Source organism: Berghia stephanieae, chromosome 11 (genome assembly GCF_034508935.2).
Source record: "Berghia stephanieae isolate SIO BIC M18660-M18661 chromosome 11, UCSD_Bste_1.3, whole genome shotgun sequence".
NCBI lineage: Eukaryota > Metazoa > Mollusca > Gastropoda > Nudibranchia > Aeolidiidae > Berghia > Berghia stephanieae.
Window position 1 is genome coordinate 6,089,624 of NC_088370.1, and position 10,000 is coordinate 6,099,623.

The 10,000-nt window shown below is 43.7% G+C and overlaps 1 protein-coding gene across 4 annotated transcripts in view; it reads right to left on the minus strand.

The window, feature by feature from the left end:
- Window positions 1-10,000, minus strand: part of LOC144956790 (uncharacterized) — an 18,668-nt gene that overhangs the window by 7,777 nt on the left and 891 nt on the right. The window contains exon 2 of one of the 4 annotated variants that reach the window (XM_078887513.1): window positions 3,524-3,675. The exons of the other annotated variants lie outside the window; for them this stretch is intronic. The gene's annotated coding sequence lies outside the window, so the exon portion shown is untranslated. The remainder of the gene's footprint in view (window positions 1-3,523; window positions 3,676-10,000) is intronic. 4 annotated transcript variants of the gene reach the window in all.

Below are 10,000 nucleotides of genomic sequence, written 5' to 3' on the forward strand. Positions count from 1 at the left end.
GAGTTCTGTAAACAAGTCCGTCGTTAGTTAGCATTGTTCTAAAATTTCAACGGATTATGTTTAGATGCGCCGCGATATTTTTCCTCTGGATTACATGGGAGTTGGTGGATGCTACCCAACCAGAGAGGTCTTAACTGCTATTTTTGCAGCTATTCGCCGTTTTAGGGGTCGGCAATTCTCAACTAATTATCAGTATTTCAGTGATTTAACTACGATAATATTTAGAGAGATTTTCACTCTACAAAAAAGGAACAAAATATTGGTGAGTACCTTTCCCATTTTCATTGAATTGTTATTTGGAAATGCTTTAAATGACTAGGAGATGAGACCTACTATGCATTATTCCTTATAACTATCTGCTGATCTGGTGAACCACTCATAAAATAGGTGTCATGGTGTTTTTACTTACACAAGAAGTCGTAGTCGATGTCTAAACTCCTGAGTTTAATAAATCATGACCTACCATGCATACAGAGTAGGGTGCTTATCTTTTATGCATGAGACTAGAGTCTCAATGACTGCTATCTGGAGTACTATTCCTATGCATTGCATGGCTCCCAGATTGCTGGTCAATTACCTCTATCTCTAGTTCTTAAGTCAACAGTAACTGGACTCAAAATCTAGGTAGACTACTAATATCTACTAGCTGAACTGGTGAACACCTAATAGTGCATTACTACACAGAGTCGAAGTCGATGTCTAAACTGAGTTAAATCATGACCTACCATGCATACAGGGTAGGGTGCTTATCTTTTATGCATGAGACTAGAGTCTCAAGGACTGACATCTGGAGTACTATTCCTATGCATTGCATGGCTCCCAGATTGCTGGTCAATCAGCTCTATCTCTAGTTCTTAAGTCAACAGTAACTGGACTCAACTCAGGTAGACTAACTAGACTAAGTTGTAAGTGATAAATCACTTAACTAGCTGAACAACCTACACAGGCTGCTAGTTTTGTCTCACCAGACAGTAGCGTTCATCTCATTTACATGTTCCTAACAACCCTATTAAGTATAGGATGTTTATCTGAACTCTTTACATCCATACTCTGAAAACATATCCATCAGAAGGCGAAGTCGATGTCTAAACTCCTGAGTTTAAATCATGACCTACCATGCATACAGGGTAGGGTGCTTATCTTTTATGCATGAGACTAGAGTCTCAATGACTGCTTTCTGGAGTACTATTCCTATGCATTGCATGGCTCCCAGATTGCTGGTCAATTACCTCTATCTCTAGTTTTAAAGTCAACAGTAACTGGACTCAACTCAGGTAGACTAGCTGACTAGTCTCTAAGCTGTAAGTGTTAAACCAGAAGATTACAACAGAAGTCGAAATCTGTCTAAACTGAGTTTAATCAAGACCCACCATGCATACAGGGTAGGGTGCTTATCTTTTATGCATGAGACTAGAGTCTCAAGGACTGACATCTGGAGTACTATTCTATGCATTGCATGGCTCCCAGATTGCTGGTCAATTACCTCTATCTCTAGTTTTAAAGTCAACAGTAACTGGACTCAACTCAGGTAGACTAACTAGACTAAGTTGTAAGTGATAAACCTAACTAGCTGACCAAGCTACACAGGCGGCTAGTTGGGTCTCACCAGACAGAAGCGTTCATCTTAACTTACATGCTCCTAACTACCCCTATTAATTATTGGACGTTTCCCTGAAACTCTTTCCGTCCAATATGTGGGACATTTAGCTCACAAATTACCTGTCCCAGTCACCAAATTGTCTACATACCCCAATCTAATATGACAAGAATAGAAAACCCTAAATTGTCACAAAGTTGGCTATGGCCTAGATTCAATCCATGTGAGCAATTTCACTGAGACAAAATCTATTCATATTGTTTCAGTTCATTTAAAATGGATTCAAAATCATGATCAACTCAATCTCATCCAAAGATCTTGCCAGATCTTCATTGATCAGCAAGTCACTGGCTCGCAAAGTGTTAGACCTGCGTGCTCAGAAGGGTTTTCTAACTAGAGACGATTTGGAAGATAAGGTTGCTAACATCAAATGTTAGATCTTTTTGATTTTGCGGTTCCGTCTACCGGTGCTTGGGTAAATCCTGAGGAACCAGCTGCCGCAGCTTCCCAGGCTAGTACCCCGGATAAAGCATGCCCGTTGGATAACTTGAGTAGCAGTAACGTAGACCTGCGGGGTGAACCGTTCGAACCTAAAAACCTCGCTCGACGAGCCGTTTCGCAACCCGAAATGGTTGCTACTGATAAGTCGCGAGGAAAGGCGATTGATGCTTCAGGTGCAAATCAAAATGGCGATATGAGACCTTTCCCACGTGAAGAGTTTCATGACTCACCAAGCATGTCACGCCGAGCAACCTTTCCGCTGTCCGATCAAGAAGGGGTGCCTTTTTCACAGGGGGGTAAACTTGGTCAGGATCCCTTTAAGGGGGATCTCCAAGGTAAAGGTTATGACCCGGTGAATATTTGCAAGAGGGATCCCTACAGAGGAAGATGTAGCACCAATGCACATGAGAGAGGAACAAAGTAGTAGAAGAGATCCAGTAAGGCAAAGTAGGACAGCGCATACGAGGCCATCAGGAAGGATGCCCCGATGTACGGTGATGTCCAAAATGTGATTGATAGGTACAACGAACGTCCGAGGTGGAGAGACGAAGCAAGACAGTTGCCATATCGTGACGTCCTGTTTGCATCCCGCAACCCTGATAACAAGCCCAACTATGAGATGCCAAATGAATACTCATACATGCTTCCCCCATCCAGAGTGCAGCTACCAAGATCAATATCGTTTGATGGAACTGGAAGATGGGACACATTCGTATACAGTTTCCAAAATTTTTTGAAGTATCACGATATCCAGCACCTTCGTGATCAACTGTATTTCTTAAACTTAGCATTGGAGGGAAAAGCCGCGGATTACCTATCGCGTATCCACCAATCAACAGTCTTCATAAATATTGAGGAAGCATATGGGGCTTTAAGGAATAGATTTGGCGGCCAACAACTGCAACATGCAGCATTGATACAATTCAACAGTACCATCCAGGCCGAGGAGGAGGATGTTCTGGACTACACAGACAGACTGTGGGAACTGGCACTCCAAGCTTTCCCAGGACAATCCCCACACCACTTGGAGGCACAAGTAGTGGCCCATTTTGTGACGGGGCTAAATGATATAAAAGCTGCACAATATATCGCATGTCAAGAATGTGCCACCATGGATCAAGCCCTTCGAACCTATAAGCTATTTAGGAACTCTCAACAAACTGGATGGCGTTCACGAAGAGATAAGGCAAGCACCTCTGGAAACACAGTACGATTCAGAGAGCCTACTATCCAAGCGGTGAATCGCTATGAGCCAGAAACAGAGTCAGATTCGGAAGAGCTTGATGATTATAACTGTGTTAGAGCAGTGACTCGCAACTCTACCAACAGGGCAGCAGGCGCTCAACAAAGGTCGGACAGCAGTGTGGAAATGATGTTTAAGAAAATGCTAAGCATGCATGAACAGACTCTAAACAAATTAGATACCTTGATCACACTCCAGTCTCAAGTTTTGGAAAGGTTCCAGGGAGATGCCCGGCGCACACGCCCAAGATCACGCTCTAATTCCCCATCTCCAGGCGCTTGTTTTACTTGTGGAAGTCAAGACCACTTTGCCAGAGAATGCCCAAAGAAAGGTCCTGTGAAGGAAGACAAGACGCCAAAAGGGCAGGGATCAATTTAAGCCCGCAGTTGATCCCACTCCAGACAAGGGCAGACAGGGAATACCAAGTTTCTGACATGCAACATACTGATGCCGCCATAGACGAACAGAAACAGGAACATAAGGAGAAGAATAATCCCTCTTACTCAGATAATACAGCCCGTCGACCCTATCGAAATCCTGAACAATTACAAAACGGTGAGGATTATATCTGCATTGCAAGGCTACAATCGGAATCCGCCTTAAACGTCTACTGTAGAATTGAAAACATTCCAGTCCAAGCAGTTGTAGACACAGCAGCAGATGTCACTATCATATCGGAGAGCGTCTATGATAAATTGAAACCTCCACCCACCTGTACAAAAACTATCAAGATGTATGCAGCTGGCAAAGATCAGAGTTTCTCCGCAAGACTGGTTGGCCCAATACAGTTTAGACTAGGGGAAACATACCTGCTCATCCATCTCTATGTTGCACCAATATTCGACCCAATGCTGTTGGGAATGGACTTGTTGAAAAGACTTAAGGTTAAGATTGATGTGGAAAATCAACTACTACACTGTCCAGGCCAAGTCATCCCTCTGGCAACAAGAAAATTAGCGAACCATATTAGGTGTGATACAATACAACCCCATTTACCGGTTGACAATAGAAGCCAAGTAGTTGCCAACGTTGTCTTATCTAGTAAAATTGTTATCCCAGCCCAATCAGAGTTTATTACAAGCATCAAGTTGGATGATATACCCATGTCACCTTATATGTACTTAGAGCCACACAGAGACCTACCTGTTTTAGTGGGCCAGGCCGTGTATGTGACAAGAAAAGACATTGTGGTGTGTTGGATCAATCCAGATGATAAATGTTCTCTCAAGAAAGGGACTGAGATTGGACAATTGTTACCCCTGGAAGAAAGGGACATATTAGACTTGGAATTAAATGACTCGCATGATACAAGAGGAATAGAGAAATGCAAAATCTCCTCTACAAACCGAGAGTTGGGCTACTCCATATCAAGCACTTCTTGCCAAGCCTCCCAATTACCAGAAGTACTTCGTGATCTCTGGGAGAGAGCTACACAAGTTTTGGATAAAGAGAGACACGGCAAGGTGAAGCAATTGCTAATGGAATATCAGGATATCTTCGCAAGTAGTGAATTTGATCTCGGAAAATTCCAAGCAATTCAACATCATATTGATACCGGAGAAGCGAAGCCAATTAAACTAGGTTTGCGTCGCACCCCTGTACATTTCACCAGAGAAGAAGATGAAATGCTAGAAAAAATGCTTAAACAGGAGTCATACAACCCTCAAACTCGAGCTGGGCAGCGGCACCTGTACTTGTGAGGAAAAAGGATGGATCAGTACGTTGGTGTATTGATTACAGGGCACTCAATAATGTCACAAAGAAAGATGTCTTCCCGCTACCCTTCATGTCTGAATGCATTGACGCACTGGAAGGTAACCTCTGGTATTCAAAGTTGGATTCTAACTCCGCTTATTGGCAAGTCCCAGTTCATAAAGACTCCAAGCACAAGACGGCTTTTCGGACCCGCCAGGGACTCTTTGAGTTCAATAAACTTCCATTTGGACTATCCAACAGTCCAAGCACATACTCTAGGGTCATTAACCTGGTACTTAGAGGGTTAAACTGGAAAAGGGTGCTAGCTTTCCTTGATGATACACTTGTTCTGGGTAAGTCTTTTAGCGACCATATTTCAAACCTAGAACTGGTTTTTCAGCGTTTCCGCCGTTTTGGGCTAAAATTGAAACCCAAGAAATGCGACCTATTTAAACAAGAAGTGGAATTCTTGGGAAGGAAGGTAGGTAGGAATGGCATGATGTTAACTAATGCTTCAATTGAAGTGATCAAAAACTGGCTTCCACCTACCTCCATCAAGGAAGTAGAACGGTATGTCGGGTTAATTAATTTCCACAGGGCCTTTATAAAGGACATGGCAAAGATCATGGAGCCGATCACAAGGTTGCTGAAGAAGAAACAATTTTACTGGGACCTGGAACAGCAACAAGCATTTGATCACTCCAAGGCACTTCTTTGCACACCACCAGTCCTAGCAATCCCTGTTTCACAAGGCCATTTCATACTCGACACCGATGCATCTGATGTTGCGATAGGTGCAGAGCTCCTCCAAGTACAAGATGGAGTAGAGAGAGCCATATCCTATGGAAGTTTTACCCTAACCCCCCAACAAAGGAACTACTGTACCACCAGAAAGGAATTGTTAGCAGTTGTCAGGTTTACCAACCACTTCAGACATTATTTGTTGGGAAAGGAATTCCTCCTGCGCACAGATCATAGAAGCCTCACCTGGCTGATGAATTTTAAGAGACCAGAAGGCCAACTTGCTAGATGGTTAGAGGCTATCAGTATTTTCTCCATGAAAATTGAACATAGACCTGGGGCTAAACTCAAGAATGCAGATGCGCTGTCAAGACCACCAGATGCAGCCACATTTTGTCCTCACTATGCAGAAACAAAAGACTTGACAGAACTTCCTTGCGGTGGATGCAATTATTGTACCAGGATACATGGAATATGGACAAAATTTTCAGATGACATAGATGATGTGGTCCCCTTACCCACAGTGCAACCCGAAGATAAGAAGCCTAATCATGACAGATTAACAGCGGGTATCCGCATTGTGATTCGAGATCTTTCCAGTACCCACCCATATAACCAGATAGACCCTGGAGATGTCATCATTAAGACAAAACAAGAATGGAAAGAAGCACAAACCAAAGACCCTAGCGTAGTGTTCCTAGTCGATTGGTTGAAGGACAAATCATCACCGCCCCATGCAGACCTCAGGCTTGCTAACGCTGCTCAAAAATACTACTGGCTAAATAGGAATCTTTTCTACTTACAAGATGACCTCATCTACAAAAGAGCGGATGAAGGGAGAGACCTATTAGTAGTACCCCCAAGTTTGAAAGAAGAGGTTTTAAACTTGTGTCACAGCATCCCAAGTGCAGGACATCAAGGAGTACAACGAACGAAATTGAGAGTTAAGGGATCCTATTTCTGGTATAAGCTTTCTAGAGATGTCAAGCAATATGTTCAAGGCTGCTCAGCGTGCAACCAAAACAAACATGGAAATAAAAAGCACCGACACCCATTAGTACAAGACCATGCAGGTATACCAATGGAGAAAGTGCATATAGATTTCCTAGGACCCTTGACTAAGACCCGAGATGGTAATGAGTACATCCTCGTAATCGTAGATCAATTCACCAAATGGATTGAATGCATACCTCTACCCTCACAGGGAGCAGAAATAACTGCAAGAGCAGCAGTAAATGATTTTTTTTCAAGATTTGGATACCCTTTGGAATTAGTATCAGACCAAGGTAGAAATTTTGAGAGCAGTCTTTTTAAGGAGATGTGTAGGCTCCTCCATATTAGAAAGATACGCACCACCGCCTACAGACCATCCGCCAACGGCCAAGCAGAACGGATGAATAAAACACTGATGGCAGCAGTAAGAAGCTTCATTCAAGCAAAGCCAAATACCTGGGATGAATACGTGCCACTGATTGCATCCGCCATCCGCAGTTCAGTCAACCGGCATACAGGCTTTACACCAAATAAACTGATGTTGGGAAGAGAGCTAAGAACTCCGAATGACCTAGTAACCCCTGGACCAAGAGAAGAGGGCAAAATCGCAGATGAATATGTTCAGCAGCTACAAGGAAGCTTAGAATATGCCCATGAGACTGCTAGAAAGACATTGAGGACGGAATTAAAAAGGATGAAACTGGACCATGACCTGAACGCTCATGTTCACACCTTCCAGAGGGGCGATGCTGTTTACCTCCTTAACAGAAAGGGTGGGAAATCCAGGAAGCTGAAACCAGTTTGGATAGGTCCTGCCATTGTAATGACTGTTCTCTCTCCTTTCATCTATAAAATAAAATTGAGGAACAAAGAACTGAAAGTGGTCAACCATGATAGTCTCAAAACATGCAATGACCGTTCTTTGCCAGTGTGGATAGAAAATGAACAGCAGTCCATAATAACAGGTAAGGCCCAGAAATATTGCGTTTGCAATCAGCCCGACGATGGCGATACCATGATCCAATGCGATAATTGTTTTGAGTGGTATCATGGACGGTGCATGAATTTAACTGATTATCAAATGAGTCGGGTAAAAGAATTCTATTGTCCATGTTGCCAAACCCAAAGTTAAACAGGTTATAATTGACTAATTCCATCTCTCATTATGCAGCATCATGGACCGCCGCACAGAAAGCCGGGTAATTCAGCTGATGGCTGAGTTTCAGGCCTTTAGAGATGCTAAGGGGCCACCAAGAGACAATGGAAGGGGACGTGGCCAGGGCCGGCGGAGAGGGAGAGGAAGAGGAAGGCAAGTTTCCCCACAGAGAGGACCCTCGTACTCCCGCCGTCGGGACTCCAGGTCCCGACATCAACGAGATAGGCCCTATGATTACCGGCCAGAGCCTCACCACCACCAAGCCTCAAGGTCTGACAAAAGTGCGGCCCAAGGAAGGAGGCCGGAAAGACCCCCCTATCAACCCCGACCTGTTGATACCAGGGCTGCGCCCTCGGGAGCACGGGTCATGAGGGGTGAAACCCTGTCTGATAGCCATTCAGACAGTGGTGGAAGGGCGGCCAGGAGGAGCAAGGCCAGGAGGGAGCAGATGAAACTCCTTCAGAAGGAGAACTTGACCCTAAAGGGTTCCCTGGCCTGCCTCCAGAAAGACCTGGAGGAAACGAAGACGGAGCTCGCCCGCTTGAAATCGGAAGTGGGGTGTCTTCAGTTGAACAAACCCATGGACGATCTTCTCATGGATTTGTCCGACCAGGAAGGTAAGTGTGTTGGACTAGTAGATGCCCACTTCCATTTGGACCGATGGCATAAAGCTAAGGGAAAGAGGAACCTTCTAGACATGTTAAAACAACTCCTGATGTACCATGTCGCACCCAACCCGGCAGTAGACCTGCCTCTTTTAGGCGGAATAATAGTTTACTGCGATCCCTTAAGTTTCCCTTCAGAGAGCGAGCTCAGAGCACTGACATGCAAATTCCCTAACTTTGGGATAGCTGTAGGTATCCACCCATCCCACGCTACCCTAAACATGCAAGCGTTGTCAGCAGCTAGGGATAAGATAAAAAACCTAAACCAGCTGGACATGATTCATGGGTTAGGAGAAATTGGGTTCGATTGGACAAAACGGGGCACTAGGAAAGAGCAAGAGTTTCTAGTGGAGAGCCTTATTGTTGGTGCAAACCCCCAGAAACCAATTATCTTGCATGTCAGGGGGAAAGAGTCTGATATATTTGGGAACAAGGCATATACGCACTGTTTAGAATTTCTTTCTCAGAGACTATGTAGAGAACAATTCATTCAGTTGCATTGTTTCTCAGGTAACAGTACCACCCTACACAGATGGCTAAATATTTTTCCCAACACTTTCTTTAGCTACTCTGGTTTAGTCAGAAACTTTGGGCTGGAACAAATAAAAGCAGTACGGGAAACCCCGAGCAACAGGCTCCTGCTTGAAACAGACTCCCCCTACCTGCCATTTCATCCCCATATTAGACATAACCATCCATATTACTTAGGGGAATCTGCTAAAGTCATTGCAGAATTAAGAGGCAGTAGTCTTAATGATATTTTGAAAGCCAACTCCAGAAATGTTAAATTTGCTTTTAAAATTAAAATATAATGGCTTTTTAATTGGTCCTTTGGATTTGCCGTAATGACCTGTACAAGGTATATTAATCTATGATTTATTGTTTTACAGGCGCCTAAAGGACACCCCCTTCCATGTACATAAATATGTATATACATAACCCAGGAGGAGAGGAGAATCCCCTGCGGATTTTTATTTTATTTCAAGCCTTTTTTTTTACAAGGAAGATCCATTTAATTTTTCAAGCTTTCAAGCCCGGGAAGGGAGATTTTTTTGGTTTTGTTATTTCCCCCATTTTATGACTCGAGTGGAGCAACGCCTCATAAGGTAAGAAGTTTCTTATTTTTTGCTATAGGATGTCAAACTGGAGACTGAGGTTTGTTTTAGAAGGGGAGGAATGTAGGGAATAATATCCCTTGTTGTGTTGTGTGTTTGTGTGTTGGTGTGTAGTATCTCGATCGAGGCTGTTGTGAGTTGTTGTCATGATATTCCGTTTGTGATTGTGACGTCATATCTTGTTACCACAGTATATAAGCCGCAGTCACCGCATGCTCGCCCTCTTTGACCATTTGAATCTACAGCAAACGTTCCTAACGGATAATCAAAATCTAGGTATGTGTACTTAGTAAA